A 19,618-nucleotide genomic window follows, 5' to 3' on the forward strand; every position below is an offset into this window, starting at 1 on the left:
AATACCTAAAGTCTATATCAGTGGAAGTAACCTTTCTCAAGCTGATCTTTGTATCATGGATCTGTGGTCAGCATTAAAAATAGTCTCAGAGAGCTCCTTCTAAACCACTTCCCCCAACCCCATTATCCTGCTTGGCATCCAATTTTTAAAACTAAAACTGTACCGCTAAAGACAAGATCCACTAGAAAAAGAACACAAACCTGTCTCCTTAACTCCCAACCTCATCTCCTAAACTTTGTCACCAAGCCAAGACAGGCTTATAGCTGACCTAACTTGCAAGTACTTGGGAGACTATGAATACATGTTTAGCTTTCAATAAAGGGAGTCTTTCTGCAAGCATCCCCTTACTGATGAATCTCAACATAATAGAAAGTTTTATTTAAAAGGAAAACAGAGCAGGCACACATGTATGCAGTCCCACAAAGACAACCAGGTCTTCTTGCAGACTTTCAGTGAGTGCACTGCAAGCACCCTCTACTAATTTCTGCTGTTCCCAGGAATGGAGTGCATTGCTCTGCTCCTCAGAAACAGAGCTCCGAATCAGAACTGCGATGAAACACTGACACTGGTTAGCTCCTCCAGGATTAGCAATTCGATAGCTATTTCTGACATTCTGTAAGATTTCAGATTGTTTCAGAATTTAAGTGTCATCACATGAGGAAGCTATGGCAGACCTTCCACCCAAGTTAAAGCAAGCAATTCCCAACCCCCCAACCCCCCCTGCCTTCAGACAGGGTTATTAACTGTCTGCATAGGTGATTAAGTTTCAGACAGAGCTACATCTGTAAGCCTAAAAGTAATTCAAGCAACACATCTTACATTAAATTACTACTGTCTTTAATCACTGCACTCATCATGCACCTTTAACTTTATTCTGATAGGATATTCATTGCTTGACCTTTTCACTACTGTCATCCCTGCTGACAAGGGAGAGAGTTCATGCATAACAGCAAAGAAGAGCAGAAGACGACTTAAACATTTTGCCCTCAACCTTCAAAGGTAAAAAAACTTTCATCTGTTGTGTCAAACCATATTTTCCCCTAAAAGTCACCTCAAATCAAATAATCAAAAACGTTATTTTTATGTAGCCATATATGGTCCCCATAATAATGGGGAGCCTCCTTCTAAAGCAGACCCATTTCCATCAGAGGCGGCAGCCACAGTAAGAAAAAATGAAAGATTTTTTTCTCCCTCTAGCAATCTGGGTATTTGAATACTGTGAAAAGCAGCAATAATTCCTCTGGACCTTGGTTTGGTCCCACATATTACATCCTTTCTTACATACTGAACAACTCCACCTGCATGTCAAAAGCATGCTGGCCAAACAGGCCTGGTGCTTTTGAACAACAGGAGTCAAACCAGAGGCAACAGATCCAGTAGGGCAACTACTAACTACATTATCAGCTCATGCAGACACAAAACCATCAGTTCATGCAAACAGTTGTAAGTACTTCTGACCTCAGAGAAATCCTTGCAGCCTACAGGCTATGTGGCCTAACAAATCATGAGGCTGGAGAGGCACGGCAAACCAAGATGAAGAGTAACAACTGCTTATTTTTAACCAGAGTTTCCATTTCTATCTTTCCTTACCTTAATTCATAGATGTGAATAGTTAAGGAGGTTTAACTTGTCACATGCACATTTTTTATGAGGGAAAGTCCTTTGCCAAATCTGCCCATAAACTGGTTTTGAGATGAAAGGAAGTTTCTTTAAGCATTTGTATTATGTACATGCTAGATACTCAGGCCTGGTTATTTAGGCCCTCACATCCACTCGAAATGTTCACACCTCGGACTGTCAAACTCCTGCCTTCCTAGCTCCAGAACAGCAGGGGACCCTGGGGTGAGATGTTGGCTCCAGAGATGCTGCAAAATTCACATTTGGCTTCAACAAGCCTCACTTCAGAAGTATCTAATAAAAGTGAATTAGACTACTGACGGGAGGTATGTGGGACCTCAGTTTAGACTTAACATTTTGATCCTTTGTAACATCCTTCGATTAAATACTCGAGGTGGCAGGAAGGTGGGATCCCCTGGGGACTAGAAGGTCTACATTTCTAATAAAGCTTTGACAAAACAAAGTACTTGTGCCTCGTTTACTTACAACATTGTAATTTATATAAGATAGATAACAGTTACTATTCCTCTGAATAATCCTGAAAAATCCTCCCGTTCACCTGTCCTCTACAGAAGAAAAATAATTCTGGCAACACTCACTTTTTACCCAGAAGAACAGAAAGACAGGTTTGGTGTCTACAGATTAGAAACACACCCCCCAGTATTTTCGATTCTCATCCCAACGATCATCTAACTGCTCACTGAAACGTCCTGGCTAGCATCCACCCGCTCCTGCGGGCCGGGGTCACACAAGACCACGGTCCAGCGGGGATCGTACCCGCACCGGAGTCCTTCCTCCACAACGGCCGCCTCCGCGCAGCTCCTTCCTCCTCCTCCTTCTCTTCCTCCTCCTCCTCCCCGCCGCCCCTCCCGGCGGACCGCTTTCCTCGCTCGCCTCCGACGGGGACCGACACCCCACAACGCCCCCCGCCCCGGTCCGAGGAAGGCGCCTCCGCGCCCCGGGGGCTGCAGGGACAGCGGCTCCCGGCCACGCACCTCCCCGAGAGCCCGGCGCCGCCTGGCACCCCCGGACCTGCCGGGGCCTCGGGGCAGCCACTCCCGTGAGGATGTCTTAAGTCAGCCAGGGCAGAGGGGAAGGGGACACGGATCACCGGCCGTAATTGTCCGGGCATATCTGCTTCAGTCAAATCCTTGCTGCTGTTTGGCGTGCCTGAGCAGTAGTGCTGGCATTTCAGCCCCTCCTGCCCTCCGCATTTGACACTCCACCGAACAAGAGGCTAGCATGAGGAACAAGAGGCTAGCATGAGGCATTTGAGCCTCACCAAGCTATCGGCCTGTGCTGCTAAAGAGATCATAATCTGATATGATCAAGAGATAAAATCTTATTATTGGTTTTAAATGGTGTGATAGCTTTTAGATGTTCATCTAAAAAAGCACTAGTTTTTCAAAGCAAAGCATATAAAGTTCTTTATCCATATTTAGGGACCACATCATTTTCAGAGATATTGATCAACTGCAACTAGCCATCAGCATAGATCACACTTGAAGCCTGGGCTGCAGGCAGAGCTTGAGAGAAAGTCACATCTCACAAGTCTGACTTTCTGCAAGGAGCCTGTCCTATCTGCCAGGCAGTCTTCTCTGCCATTACCCAACTTCCAGATGCAGCTGGCTAGTGCTGCCTGCCTGGCTCTTATAAATCTGGGCTTGGGTAAATACAGTAAGAAAACACCATCGTCAACAACTTGTTCTTAAAGAAACCATAAAGATGCAGAGGACTTTTTGAAAGGGGGGAGCGGCTGTCTTTTAAACTTTTGTGTTTCGAGTGGCCTATAATTTTGGTCTTCAGCTCTGCATGTCATGTTGGAAGTCTGGTGCTGACGTTCTCAACCACAAAACTTGAAACTTCCTTGTTTAGAGCATTTTCATCTTTATAGACTGATTACGTTTTCGGTTGCTGAGAAAAAAATGATTACTGCAAAAGAAGGTAAATATTGCACAATAGGCTTTTTAAAGCTATACCAAGCATCATACTTGCTGTTCAATGGGATATAAAGCAGGAATACCCAAACTGTCACCATAATAGGATATTTTCTGGAGCCAAAGAAATGCTGAGGTGTTCCACACTGGACCTAAGCTGGCCAGAAAATACTGAAATTTTTGTTCCCTGCTGTAGCAAGTATCAGGTGTACAGATGGCTAAAATATTCTCATTGACCCTGAGTGTAAGAATCCAGAAAGTCTCAGCTGAAGGACTTTTTCAATACTATTATTAATGGGATATTATGATCACTGCATGCATCTAAAAGCTGGCACCTGTATTCAAATAGCATTTCCACAACACTCTTAAAGTAGAAAATGAGGTGCTGGTGATTAAAAAGCATGTCCTCAGAGGTTATAATTTCAAAGTTACAATCCTAACATAATGCATAGTGGTTGGTAAATGTGGGTGGATGAGAAACTGGTAGAACTGCCAGCATTGTCATAAGGCAGTTTTATGTGCTATTGGTTTTTCATTCAGTTTTTAAAGCAAGTGCATTCCTCAGGAAGCCAGAGCAAAAAGTGCTGCCAAGAATCTTTCCTGCAACGATTTTGCTTCGTTTGAAAGAAAGATCTATTTGTTTAAAAGTCAAAGTTGAGCAAAAACGTTTAGATCTGCTACATCCTGGGAATGAGCAATGCAGGCCTGTGTGGGCACAATCTCTACTTTACTCCTGTCTGGAGGCGTATGAGAGCATTTCTTGGAGTGAGAAGTTTCCTCACAAATACTTCTCCATAGACAATGGAAACATTAATGGTTACACCCATAACAAACACAAGAGTTGAAGTGGCAGAGGGAGGAACAACTCTTCCCAACGCTTCAGCCTCAGTTTCAGACCTACCTTGAGGAATGAATTCAGAGCATAAGAGATTAAGTTTCATAGGAGAGGATCTTCCAGTAGCTAAATCAAAATTACAGTGCTGCATTTCATCTAAAGCTAATGGCTGATCAATAAAACCGAGGGGGGGATAAAATACACTAACACTGAAATATTTTGCTCTCAGTGTGATAATGCCCAGGTCTTTCTCACAGGAACACTGTACTGTGTGACAGGATCAGTCAAGAACAGATAACTTGAATTAGGAAACAGAGGAACACTTGGCAGCACCTGCCCTTATGTTTCTTTCCCAAATAGTTGATCTCTTGTGAATGTAGGCAACATGAAGTTGTGTTCACTTCCCATGCACATACTGCATGGTCCTAACCTGTTTACCAGTCAAAGAAAATATTAAAGAGCATCTGGACTAATTTTTCAGGAAGCTTATGCAGTGACCCTTCAGGGTTCAGGGCCCTGAGCATTAATTGCCTGTTCACCTTCAGTAACCCTGTTTGACAACAGGTAATATTCTCTTCTTAAACAACTGACACTTCCACCAGTGATGGCCACAGATGTCGGTGTTGACTCATTTCTGTGGCTAAAAGGTTCTTCTCTAGGCAAGCTCGCTATTTAGGAAACATCTGTAGGCTTGTTATCTTCAGTGATACTTTCAATCCCCATTTTCCTATGCTGTCATATACACTACACAGGCCAAAACCAAGACCCCTTTTTATGCTGTTCTCCACAAGTTTTCCTTCCCTGGAGGCTGCTTGAAGGAAGGACCTCTGCAGCTTGCCTCCTCTCCATGGCTTTCCACTGTTTCATAGCAGCTTCTCTTAAATATTTCCATGCTCCTTTCTGAACATCTTTGGAAATAAGAAGTTGCCGGACTCTGAATAAACCAGCATGTGTCATGAAATTTCATTCAGTTTAATATCTGTTATTTTCCTGAGGCATTTGCTCTTTAAGGGATTCACATGTATGTAATTTTGGTGGTTTCTCCTTCACATGATGATGTGCTCAGGATTATGGTCAAGTGGAAGACTCATAGCTGGAGACTTTCAGCAATGCAGAATTGTTTAAAACTGTAAAGTACACACCAGCTGGTGATTTTATTTCTGTATTGAAATGCATGTTAGCCTTTACATGTTCTCAGAATCATAGGAGTAATTTCACGCTTGTATTCATTGGCTTGTTAACAAAATACTTGAGTTAGGAGTTGCCAGTGGATCTAACTGCATGTGTAATGATAGGCTCCATTATTTTTGCAATACTTTGCCTCCTGGCTACCCCTCCATTTAAGAGTTCTGCAATGGCATCTTGTTGGTGAGCTGTGAGACTTTGCTCCAGGCACTCTAGTGAAATTCAGTGTTGCAGGACTTTTCTTTTGCACAATTATTGGAAACTTCCATCAATCAGATAGTCTGTCTTGTGCCTGGTGACTGCATCTAAGGAGTCTGAAGACATTGTCCTGATTTATTTCATGTTATTTTTGTGTGAGAAAAGTGTTTCATCAATGAGAAACCTTGACACCCCACTCAGCTCAGAGGAGGTTGCACCCCTGTGGTGTGGGGTACTGGGGTCACACTTGTGCATTCCCTTGTCTGGATCAGTGTTGCCATCCTCCACATCAATAAGCAAAACCAGTTCTGGGGGATGCTGCCATAGTTCATAAACCACTGCAGAATTACGCTTTGCTTTTATCACAGTGCTAGCCCGTGCATGTCAGTCTATAAGTGCCATTTTTGTGTCTTCTATTTGAATTTAGCTTGGGGCTATGAGCTGTTAACGGGTTTTGTGTCTCTAAGTGATCTCCTTTGCATGTCCTAATTAATGACCCTCCCTCTGACTGGTAACTTCCTTGTGTCCCCACATGTATTATGATTTTGTTTTCTTTTTCAAGTGCTTTTCATCTGTTTGTGATATTGATGTTTCATACTCCAAAGACACTGTGTTTGTGTCAATATGTCATTCTCAGCACTGCTGACATTTTGTTCTTGCAGTCATCTTTTTGATTCTCTGAAACCCTACTTTTTTTTGTTTGTTCTGCCTTTACTAAAAAGCTCCTCAGAGTCTGACTCTTACGAATGTTTGCTACCGAGGGCTGCTTTTTCCTCTGTCCTTTCTTGTAAAACTAAAACTAAAACTGGCTCATTGCTCAACCCCCTGCTGTAATACCTGTAGTCAGAGCAGTAATTCTAAGACTAGTAATATAAAATGATGACACAAAGCAAATATTTGTTACATTGGAGTGTTTGCTCTGGTCCCTCTTGCTTATGATATAATCTGTTTATAGCTTGAGACTCTCTGATAATGAAATTCTGGAAAACTTGAATTTCAAGAGGAGATTGTTGGGTGCTTGTGAGTTACACAGGCATGGTAAACATGGTAAACATGGTAAACACTATATGAGAGGGAGAAAAAGAAGTAGGAAAAATAAATTTTACACATACATCCATTATTTCCTACAAAGTAAGTGTACACAGTATCAACTTCTTTCTACTTCAGAGCGGAGATCCAAGCATGGGATGTGACTGTAGCCTCATTTCTCCCCTACACCAGCAGTGGCTAGAGACTGCAATGCCCTGAAGCCTGTCAATGGTGGCCATTCCTCTGCAGTGGAATTCCTCCAAACTCTCACCTTACAGGCATAGTGTAGGACCACACGATATTTCTACGTAGTCACTCCCAGACAAGAAGGCTAATTAGGACCCCTGTATACCAGCTGTCCACAGGAGCCTCCTCTCCTTCCCCCAGTCCTGCCTATGGCTGCCCAGCCAGTGTCCTCAGGGAGAAACCTGCCTTGGACTCCTCCTGAGTGCACACCTTGGCAGTTTGCATGGGACCCAGGTGCCATTAGGCTCTGGGTCTTCCAGCTGCTCTTGCAGTGGCAGTGGGGAGAGAGGATGCCAGGTACTTTAGAGCAGGAGGTCTCTCTGGAAGGGCTCCAGTTTGCAAAAGTAGGCAATCTGGGTTCCCACTATTGGGGCTCAGAAAGCAGCCAGAAATTCAGAGGACTCCCAACTATCAAGTACAACATCCCTGAGCATCTCTGGTGCATGCTGTTCAGTCATATGAGCATACACAAGCTGTGCTGTCATGGTACTTAAGTGTTGAGGATAGGTAGCAACTAAAGAAGGAGTGGGTAACCTCTGTTTACTTGTACTTGCCCTCAATAATATTAGCAATTCCTGATGCAAATAACCTATGATTGTTCATCTGAGCACTACTACCCAAGCTGTCACTTTTATTTAGAAAGATGTGGACAGCCTTCCTTTTTTCTGGAAGGGATTGGTGGGGAGGTAGGGAATCAATAAAGGAAAAGATTTGAAAAAAACAACAGCAAAACAAACCATGAAGCAAGACTGGACAATTAACATCCCATAGCCTCTAGTAATATTGATTGTTGTTTTGCCCTTGAATCCCACTCTGCTTGCATAGAGGTATTAACCCTTTGGTAAAATATTATACAAAGGGAGAAAATGAGTGACACAGATAAAGTAAAAAGAGACAACTAAAAATGTGAAAAGAAAGTATTGGTTAGAGAGTGAAACACTCACAATATCTAGATTAATAATATTCTGGATCAGTCGTCTCCCAGACTGGTACCTGTCACCTCTGCTACACACTCCATTTCACTTGCACTCAAAAAATAATGAAGAATGATAATAAGTTATTCTGCATACCTTGGCCAGCCTGTAAAGGAGGGACAGGATGTGCTTTACCCATTTTGCTTGGCAATTAGCAGTGAATAATGGCACTCGGGTGCTTGGATCTGTGAAGAAAAAAAAAAAAAACCTGAAAAAATGGAAAGCTAGACAGAAAGCAATCACTTAGCAATCTGGGTGACAATAGTCCTGCTTTGCCTCATGTTCTCTCATCCCTGCACCTCAAAGCATTCTGTAGAGTAATGTATGAAGAGTGAGCCCAAGACTGTCTAAAAACTGGCATGAATGTGTAACTAAAACCTGGGACTGTTGTTGGTTGTTGTACAAGAAAGATACGCTAAACTTCCCAAGTCCTTAGTTACCTCCTTTGGGAAAGCAAGAGTGATACCAGGCTGTTTATCATGGAAAGAGCCTGTGGTCTCTCTGGCTATAACAAGAGATGTCAAGAGCACAGAATAGTTAAAAGCATTAAGTAATTGATGCCATTCCAGTGCATGTTCTTTTAAGCTAAAAGCTATTTTGATGGAGGAACCATAAACAATCAAGAGGGCTAGTTGGTGAAAGCTATCAGCTGTGGTTTGAATAGAGAACGAGGAGCAAAAGTAGAACAAGCTCTACTACTCAGGTGCCTTTCTGGAAGATTTTTACAAGAGTGCCAAACACATTTTTCAAACCTTAAGGATATTCCAAGCTGTCACGCAAAATCTAGTAAATAAGAAACATGGAGGATGCAGGCATTGAAGAAAGGAGATCAGCAAAATGTAGAGCAGTGGCAAAACTAGTTCATCAGTTTTATATGTATATTACAGGATGCAATTCAATAAAAGAAATGCAAACACTCCATATTTATCTGGAGTAGTCAGCTGCGCAAATACATGATTTGAAAATGTGAATTTGACAGCAGTTCTACCAATAAGGACCAAGGGGATCCGAATCACAGACTGCACATGAGTCAGAACATGCTGTGGTGAAAAAAGCTACATCGCAGTGGGATTTATAAAGAAGAGTGTAATGCATATGAGACATGAAGTAACTTTACTGTGTGAGATTCTGTGGGTAAGGCCCCTGTTAAGAGTGTGAGACTCCAGAAGAGATTGGACCACTTTGGCAGAAACTGGAGAGAAACAACTGGAATGATTGGAGGTCTAAAAGACATGCCCTTTGTGTAATAACCTACAGGGAAAGACTAAAGGAACCAGAAATATTTCATTTATGAAATGCAGAGGTGTCAATAAAGCTGAGGGAAATAATGTGCTCTCAATCTCATGTGGTGAGCGCAGGGAATAATGAGTTTAAACTGAAGCAAAGGAGATTTTGATTAAATGTGATGAAAAAATTTCCAGTGGTAAGTGTAGAGAAATGTCAAAATATGCTGCCTAGGAAGGCTGTGGAATATACATCTTCAGAAAGTTTCAGAAAGAAAAAGGCAAATATCTGTTGTTTATTTATCTACAGGGAGAGTTTATCCAGCCTGAAGGCAAGGAGATGAACCAGAAGCCTCTCAGGCTACACCCATCCCCCTAAACTCTCCAGGAGCAGGAGCAAGCTCAGGCACTGGTACCCAACTACTTGCTACAACACTAGTGGCGTCTGTATTGGAGCTCAGCCCTGCACTGGTCACTGTCCTGGGACTTAATCTCCACAGATTGTTCCCAACAGCCACTATGGACAAGGCTATCACATTCAGAGAGAAAAGTAGTCAACTGCTCCATGGTATTTGTCCTCAGGGCAAAAGAAGAGGTCACTGCCCTGTTTCTTATAAAGACATAGCCTAAAAGTGCCTTCCAGCCCTAATTTCTGTGGGTATTTCTATACCAAGCTATTTTTAACAAGGAGAATCCAAAAGCCCTCTCTAAATATGTGCAATTTAAATGAATAAGCTTTTATGTGTACAACAACCATCCAGCTCTGGGGCATTCATGCTATTTTGCTGCACTTAGCAGCTCTGTATAAATAACATATTAAAAAAAATATTCCATGTGTAACTCTAGGATGTTCATAAATACAAAATAGTTATAATAATTCATTGCAATATTACCAAGATGAAAGTCCCATTATCCTAAGTACTTCACAAATCTTTAGCAAGAGACACTCTCTGTCCAAAACTTTACACAGTATGGTTTGAGACAACAGAGCAGAGGTTAAAACCATATGATCATGTCAGGTATTTGGTAACATAAAGGACAATTTTTAAAGTGTAAAACTGAGATTGTCTGCAGTAATTTTCAGTATAAGGCACAATTTAGCATTTCCTCCCTTGCTTAGGCCTAAGTCATTTTCCAGGAGGTTCAGCTCAGTAAGTTTTATACAGTGATATGTCTGCTTCAAAATTGAATTTTCTTGTATGAATATACATATTGGTTAATCTATTAAATGCCTGTTTAGATTGCCTCTATTTAACAAGCTTCAAAGAATTAGGTAGTACAGAGATGATATAGGAGTTTTTTCTACAGGTATTGTCCTATATTTAACTTTCTATTGTAATGGGAGGAGAGTGAAACACTGACAGGTCCAATAAACACAAGTTACTCTTTTTAACTATAGTGAACTTTAAAGCTATTCTGCCATTCTGGCCTTGCACGTTTCTAAACACCACTGAGTTTCAGTATCAGCACTTCATAAGACTGTTTCCTGAAGTGAAATTCAGAGAAGTGTTGCAAAATGGGCCCATGTATTTCTTGCAGTAGTGAAAACACCATCTACATCAGGGTTATTTTCTTTTCCTTTCAAACCACCATAAGAAAAACACCACAGGTATCATCTAGATAAGTCACCTCCTAGCGCATTGACCTGTTTGATGTTCAAAGGAGGGTTAGTCAATATACTAGCCTTAGATAGGGTACCATCAGTAATTTATGCCTGAATTTTAATACATAGCTCAATCTTAATCTGCCCCACAGCCTGCAAATGCCCCTCCAACACATACTACTATGTAAGATGTGAGTTATGAAAAAATAATTCTTTCTTCATTTGTATTTTGGACCTATGCAATGTGAAAGGCATGGTATTGAGGTATGTTTGTAAAATTTTGCACTTAAAAAGGGGTAGTATGTTACTACTTTTAAATATGCCATCCCAGCTAATGTTCAATTAATCATTAATAATTTAGGACATTTCTAATGATTTTTATTCCTAAGCCCCTCTGTACTGATTATCAAAAACTCACTAGATTAACCTCAGAAAGAACCCTTGGCATTTGAAGAAATCACATGTAGATATATGCTAGCTTCTGTGGGTTAGTATATTAGTAATTCATCTTTAAAGAACAGACAATAGAATGTCCCTGGTATGTTGTAAATGGGAAAAGATTGCAATCTACCATGGATCATCCTGAGAATGGGAGAAGGAGATTAATGAATCAAAGAAAAACCAGGCAGAAATTGAATTTGATAAGATACACCTGCTAAATTATGTGCTTTCTGATGATGAGGCTGGATCTAAAGCAGCTGTTCTAGAAAACTTAAGGTGACTGAAAAAAACTAGAGAGGCAGAGCATATGAAAAAGATTGGACCAACATTTGGTGCTATGTGGAATGGTCCTTCAGCTCAGGCATGCTGTTGTGGAATTATCTATCTATGACTATTTTTTGATATATAAGTGCACTTCACACTCGCATTTCTTCTAGCAACAGTGTGTTTGTATTCATCCATCTAAATTATTTCTGGAATGATACATAGTACAGGTCTGTAGCACTACAAAATGAGGTAATTATAGGTAGAATCATAGAATGGTTGGGTTGGAAGGGACCTTAAAGATCATCTAGTTCCAACCCCCCTGCCATGGGCAGGGACACCTCCCACTAGACCAGGTTGCTCAAAGCCCTGTCCAGCCTGGCCTGAACACTGCCAGGGAGGGGGCAGCCACAGCTTCTCTGGGCAACTTGTTCCAGTACCTCACGACCCTCACAGGAAAGAATTTCATTCTTACATCTGTAGATTCACAGAATGGTTTGAGTTGGAAAGGACCTTAAAGATCATATTTAGAGTTAATAAATCCACTTTGACTGCTCTCCCCTTTCAGAGCTGAATCTCAAGCCGATAGTTAGGTCGCTACATTTTCTACACAGTGCAGGAGGCGGCTAAGAAGATCCACCTCCTGCTTTTGCAGAAGACGCCTGAACTGAGTCCAAAGCAGTGAGCTTCATTCAGAATTGCCTTGGCTGATTCTGAACGAGAGCTACAAGCAGCATAGCAGCATCATTGCAGCACTTTCTTTGGATTTATATAGCCTGCTTCTCACAGCATGACTTCAGCAGAGGCCTAGGGGCTGCGTTGGCAGGCACTGGGGTGGCTAGAGGAAGCATTTTTTTAGGGTCACTCTGAAGCAATCCTAGAATCAACCTCTCCAGCTTTCTACATGAGTCCTCTAACTATGCGGCTGCTATTTAGACAGCAGAAAACAAACATTTGCTCACTACACCTCTATAGCAGTTGGTACCCCCCATCTCACCCTAAAACACTTCTTCCAGCACTTGTCTTGAAAAATTCTATTAAACAGCCTTTTTACAGGTTTTTAAGTGAACAGAAGTATTGAAACTCTTTCATAGATGGGGCCAGTGTCTCCTGCCAGGCTTTTTCAGTTCTCCTCCCAAGGATTTTGGGCCATAGGATTTGAGGCTATGGTCTGTTAGTGGGAAAAAAAAAAAAAAAAAGATGCTTCCATGAAAAACACATGCCTGACTTCATCTCTAGTCTGACATACCTGCTAGCAGAAGCACAACCCTGCATCATTCAAAACAACACAGCACAGTGCTCATCTGAGTTACATTTTTAGGAATCTCTTTTTTAAAAAAGATTTTAAAAGATAAAAAGAAAAAAACAGATGTTTCTTACTGGCTGAAGGTAGGTGGAGAATTTATTCTGTATTGATAGTACTCTATATTGCACCATGCCTGGATGAACATATTAGACTGTACAATATTATTATTATAAGAGATATGATATTCACAACAGTAACTATTTTACCATTAAGTAATTCAGCAATAACCAGCTGTTTGTTTGATAGTGGTTTTACCCAGCCGATCTCCATCTTTCCTACATTAGCTATAGGACTTGTGAATCCTCTAGGTTCATAGATTAATACGACATGACATGTTTCATTTTATGTCAAAGCATTTACAGTACATTTATAAAAATTAACAGAAGGTTTTAAATAAGACACTCTCCTCATAGCATGGCTAAATTGTTTATTTCTAATTTTCTTATGAGTACTGTCATTAAAGTTTGTTCCTCATATCAGAGTCCTACGAATTTTCAGTAAAGTCAGCTGAAGAGTTTTCTTCTTTAGTGTTCCCATTGGCCATAAAAAAAAAAAAAATCTTTCTCTTGCTGCCTGTGCATGTGCTGACTGCCATTTCAACACTGACTCAAGACTGAGAAGAGATTAAGACTTTGACTCGACAGGTTATAATCCTGTGGCTGCAATGGGAATGTCTGCTGCCTGCAGAGCAAAGCAGGGCTCTGGTATCTCACAACTGCCAGACCGTGCCTAAGCAGGCATGATGGCCCCATCTGATGTAATTCAGCTTGTCCTGATTAGATGGGAGGAAAAAATACATACATATCTAATTGAAGCACAGGAATTATTTTATTGGATTACTAATGCACTTGGAAAATCTATGATAACACTTATTAAGTAAGTGTTTGGTCACATGTGTAACCTGGCTCACTTCATTACACAGGATGAAAGTTGGAAACTGCATCCTGTGGAGTGGTTGGAGCTTTTCTTGATTGCCAAACAGACAGCATTTTTCATGTTCTTTCCAAATCATGCTTATAATTCGCAACAATCTCTCTTTCTGAAGCTTTTAATTATTGCACAAATGCTAAGAATGGCACCTGTTCTACAGAGCACTGCCAGCGCTTTAATAGGGATTCCAGTGTATTGCATGCATTGAAAAAAATTTACCTTAAATAAATGTAGCAATACAGTTACACAAAACACACCTCTTGTATTTTGTTACATGCTTAGTTTCCTACCATCTGTTTTGCACATAATACTCATGCTTGTGGAGCCGCTTCCAGGATTTTGGTATTTCTATTGCAGATGCCAGGCTTCTTCTCTGTTACAATGTCAAGCTTTTCTTTAATTTGAAGAACAACATACAGAGGTTATACACTAGCTGACAAAGCTGAAACAGTGTAATTGAAGAATAATGATTCCTGTTGGAAATAGCTTAAAAAGCTTGCTAGGGCTACATCATATCAAGTTGGCAGATACTCATTCTCAATTTATATTTAACTGTCATTAATTGCCATACTGAGGTAACATACCCATCCAATTTAGAAAACTGCCAGAAGAGTCCTGAGGATCATTATAAAAGCCCCGTTTTCAATAACACGCTTTGGAGCATGGAACTGTACATACGCTGTGTTTTGCTTCCCAGAGGGCATAGCAGGAAGGAAGACAAAAGTAGATTTATGGCAGTGATGCCTGCCTAGTGTCAGGAGACTCCCTGAAGCCACTCCATGACCCAGGTCACACTGGGTACAGGGTATGGGCCATGTCATCCCTCAGCACAACATCTATGGAGCTGCATTTCTGGTTCAGCTTGGTGTTATTTCAGTAAATACAGCAAAGTATTATTGTTATTGTTATTATTATTATTTTCTAATTTTACCTCCTAAGTGGGAAAAATACTCATTTCATCATTTCTGTGATTATTCCAAGGACTTTTTCTCTTGTACTCCTTTCCCCACACAGTTTTGTGTGTGTGTTTCTAAGCCTTTTGCAGTTATGAGCTGCTTTAGAGAATTACAGAGCTATCTTTATTTAGCAGGGGACTTCAAATTAGGCAATTAAATTGGGTTTCTGTGGTTTGCCTTGCAGACTAGCCATTTTCTCTTGCTATTCTTTTTTGGCAACCTTCATGTTGATTTTGTGGCTAAAGTTCTACAGTGTTCATCCATGTCTGTGCTTGGCACCTGCCTTTGCATCTAACAGTACAGTTCTGTCTCCTGGAAAGTTTTTTTCCTGGTCTTCCCCTCAGCAGGAGGGACCTTACTGCCCAGAGATGAAAGGCTGCGTCATCACCTGTTTGACCTGGAGGTTGCCCCAAGATGGGACTGGGGAGAACGGTGTGAAAAGTTGAGCTAAAAACAGGTGGAAGGAAAAAAAAAACAAAACAAAACAAAACAAATCAAAACTAGAAATAGGCTCTGAAATTTAGGAAATAATCCCAGGGCAGCTGTTTATAACTCATTCCTGACTTGTTCCTGCAGAAATCCAAAAGGTTTTGCTCTCCCAGCACAGACATGGGAAAGGTCAGAGCAGAGCCATGCTGGGGTACCAGTTAAGCAGGTGGTGTCTGTGTTGTCTGCAGAGCCACGTGGCAGCTTCGGATGTACAAAGCACCGCTATTTCCCCACAATACTGCACCCATGCCCACTTCATGCTGGCATATCTGGAGGATGCAGAGGCCCAAGCAGGCCATTGCACAGCTGGCAGAAATCTTCCCATTGCTTGTTCTTCAGGTGTCCATCCTAACCCCACTACTCCGCACCCAGCATAGAGCCATAGGATAAAAGCAAACCGAAGTCAAAAGCAAAACTCCATTTGAGCAGATGAAATGCCTGGAGCCACATAGTAGGTCTCCTCATTCTTAAAGCAATATCACAGCCTTAGCATCTGCAGAAAGGACTGAGCAAATATGCAACTTTTGAGCAGTGTGAAGTCTTAGAAACAAAAGAAAACCATTTTTCTTTTTGATGTGATGCATCTTAGGGGGAGGAGAAGCTGGCTTGTGATATCCAAATACCTGAGCTGTACCTAAGGGCCATTTTCACTATGAGCTGGCTAAGTCTATGCCTCCAGATACTCAGCTGCATATTCTGTCTGCTAATGGTGCCAATGTGAGCACTTCTGCAGCTGCACAGTCATCCAGACCAGGGACCTGATCCACCAGAAAACTTCCCTTCCTCGGGTGAGGTAGGGAAGGAGGAAAGACTTGACCCCAATACAGCTGCAGCTGCATGAATACCCATGAGGTAGCAAGCAGAGATATTTGGACAGGGGGCAGAAAAAGGTGAGATAGCCTATTCTGGAAGTAGATAGTGGTTAAGTCAACATAAAGTGATGGTTAAGTCATGTACTCAGGTGTGTGCATCCATTGTGTTTTTGGAGAATAATATCTGACCTCACAAAAATTAGGTTATAGATAAGACTGTAATCTATCATTACAGACTGTAATATAACATTAGCCAGCACAATATTAATTGCAGTACTCATATACAAGATTCACTAGAGAATTCATAAGGGTAATGAGGCACTCGGATTTATTGCCCCAAGGAAGTGGAGCATCTCCTTTTGTAGCTATTTAGGAACAGGACAAACATGGATGAAGTGTCTCCCTGTTTCTCAGTTCCCCTTTGTGGTTCCACAAAAAAAGCATTGTCAAGGTATTCTGAAACAATTTCAAAACCCAAATGCATTCAAAAATCAACAAGCATCTCAGCCGAAGAAATCATCAAAACCATCAATACGTTCCTCAATAGCTACAGCTCTGTCTCCCTGTTTGAGGCCTCGCCAGCAGTGAGCAACATGTAGAGTCAAATCAGCTACCTAGTCCAAGAGCTAGTAAAATCCTTGAAATTGTTGCTGTTTCCTTTCTTGAACACTTATCAATTGCTGAAATATGTAACTGAGACCCCAGCTCAAGGATAGCTTTAGGGTATATACAGGTTAGGAGCTCTTTTGGTAGGTAAGTTCATCACAACTCCTCCATTTGTGGCAGTATGGTCCCTTGGTGAGGCCTTTGTCATGTTGGTCACTCACATCTGCCCTTCCATGTCACGACCTCTGACAACCACTAAAAAGAGATTTTGAATTTCTGTAACACTTGTTCATGTTTCGGGTCCACTTCATCTGCTCTCATTAATAACTGAACAGGCTTGTTTGCCTGATAATTTAGCCTTTATAGCTAGCTAGGTAAAGGAAGTATCAGGCCTTTATCGATTGTCCTTTTAAGATTTTTTTTTCCCCCCATTTATTTAGTTGGGAACCGCTTCACATTTGTAGGGCTTTTCTTACATTTACTGGGCACCAGAAATCAATCAGAGTGCGGGAAACAAAAATCTTGATGGTTCATCAATATTTCAGGCCCCATCAACAACACATTCAATTTTACTCAGAAAAGGATTGGAAATTTTGCTCAGTTTGCGTCTTTGGAGTGGAGCCAGTCCTGTTCAGCAAAACCAAAGCCTCAAGTAGGTTATGGCGCCAGATGCTCCCGCTGCCCCTTGCTGCCACTCAGCCCAGCAGCCCCGTGTACAATGCCACCCCTGCAACCACAGAGGCCTGTAAAGCAACAGGGGTTTCATATGATTTATTTGCTTCTCCTGCACTTAATAAGGCAAAGGGCCCTGCCAGTGTGGCAGGATGGAGAGAGCAGGCAACTTCAGCTTCTCAGAGACTTTGGGCCAAAGCTCTTGCCCTTCTGTCCTCACCCTGCTTACAGATGGCACTGACTACTGGGGAAGCAAAAATTCAGAATGTTTACTGAATCCCTCCTTTTCTCAGAGCTGGATTTTATGTTGCTGATTTATTTTTCACCACTAAGACACATTATCCAGGAAAATTGACTTCATTTTCAGAAAAGACAAAGGCAACAGTAAGTCAGGCATAACAGACCCCAAAATATTTAGAAAGACAAGAAAACATTTCTTTGCAAGAGTGCTACAGCTTTCAGTTCTTCCTTTATTCTTTTTGGTGCTTTTCTTTGAAAGATTATTGCAGCTTTATCTTTGCTTAATAAACGGTGGGCATTTCTATGCCTTGGACTACAGCAGCATTTTGAGGGCATCTAAGACAGACCCCAACAACATATCGCATCCTCATATTTTCTTCTCTGAAGAAATTTTATTTTCTAAAACTAAGATCCCCAGTTTCTCTCTGTATTTTCTATGTGACTGTTTCATTTAAGGCTCAGCGGTCTTCTACCCACTGAAAGTGCACCAGATTGACTAATGGAACAAGCATCATGATTCTGGAAAAGTATTTCCAAAGCATGTATATTCTTGTTTGGCTCACAGTGTTTCTCTCAGTGGGAGAGTTACTACGCTTAGACGAACATGTTATGTACCAGTTAGTCAGGTACCCTGGTGATTACACATAGCTTTTTAAAGGAACATCATGCCTTTTTGTGCAGTTTTAACTTGCTTTTATGTACTTTTTTTGGCAGCTTGCTCTCTCTACCTTTTTTTTTCCTGACTCTTGAAAACTGCACCATTGTTTTCATGAGTCTTAGAAAATTAGATATGAATGTTTTGATTTTATTCTTCCTGTTCAATAATTATGCCCTTCCCTCTCTATTTTTCTTACCACTCATTCCAATGTGATTAATGTACAACAGCACAAAAATAAATCTTGCAATTACTGAAAACACAGTTTAGGGCTACAGTTTCCAGAGATCAAAAAAAGAATAATCCACAAACAAATGGAGGTTTGATTTTTACTTTCTGGCAGGCAAGGCAACATGCGGAATCAAACATATAGTTAGGATCTAGCTAAGATGTAAGCCACAGCCTTCTCGAAGAGGCTGCATGGATGGACTTGTACTGCCCAGCAAAAGCCCAGGGAGGGATGCTTCTTGAGGTGACTGCAGGGAAACCCCAGACTCTGCTGTGCTGCTAAAGGCAGGACAACACACTTTCTTTTTTTTTCCACCAGGGCCATTTTACAGGGGTGGGAGGGGGTGCACTCTGCACCCCACTTTCTACATGCCTGGTGTGAGTTTCTCTGCCCACAGCTGCACTGGGGACCCCCTCTGTCTGCTGTGGGCTCAGCACAGACCCGGTGCCGTGCCTCCCACTGTCCCCCCTTGCTCAGGCACGGCTTGGCCTCTGACGCCTGGAAAGCTGCGGATGTTAGAAAAGCCTTTTGCACTTTTTTGCCCTCCCTGGGATAAACAGGGATCCTGAACTGCGGGCAGGCTGCCCAGAAAGGCAGGCAGACTTTGGAAAGGGAGACTAGGGCTTTGTCTTTAACACTTCCCAAGAAAATAAAAGATGTTTTCTTTACTTTGGAGCAAATAATGGGCATGTGATGAATTTGCAAGAGAGACTGGGCATGGCAGTTTTACTGCAAGAAAAACTCAGTGAAGTAAAGCACTAAACTTTGCCTCTTCCTATTCCCTCCAAACACCCTTTCAGGCTGAACTCATTTAGTCTGTATTAAAGCTGCAGGGTATTATCCACACATTGGTTTTGTTTTTTTTAATCTCTGGAGACTTCATTCATGTGAGATACCTCAAGGTGTAAAATACACTGTAAAAACCTAACCAAGTGAAAGAAAAGAAAAGAAAAGAAAAGAAAAGAAAAGAAAAGAAAAGAAAAGAAAAGAAAAGAAAAGAAAAGAAAAGAAAAGAAAAGAAAAGAAAAGAAAAGAAAAGAAAAGAAAAGAAAAGAAAAGCCCTGTATTGTACTGAATGTTGCTCATTTTACACTCTTCCATCCCAGATTACTCTTGTTTTCTATGAAGGCTGCATGCATGCCAAAAAGCACTCCTTCTGATCATGAAACAT

Source organism: Athene cunicularia, assembly GCF_003259725.1.
Source record: "Athene cunicularia isolate RWA chromosome 3 unlocalized genomic scaffold, athCun1 chr3_part1, whole genome shotgun sequence".
NCBI lineage: Eukaryota > Metazoa > Chordata > Aves > Strigiformes > Strigidae > Athene > Athene cunicularia.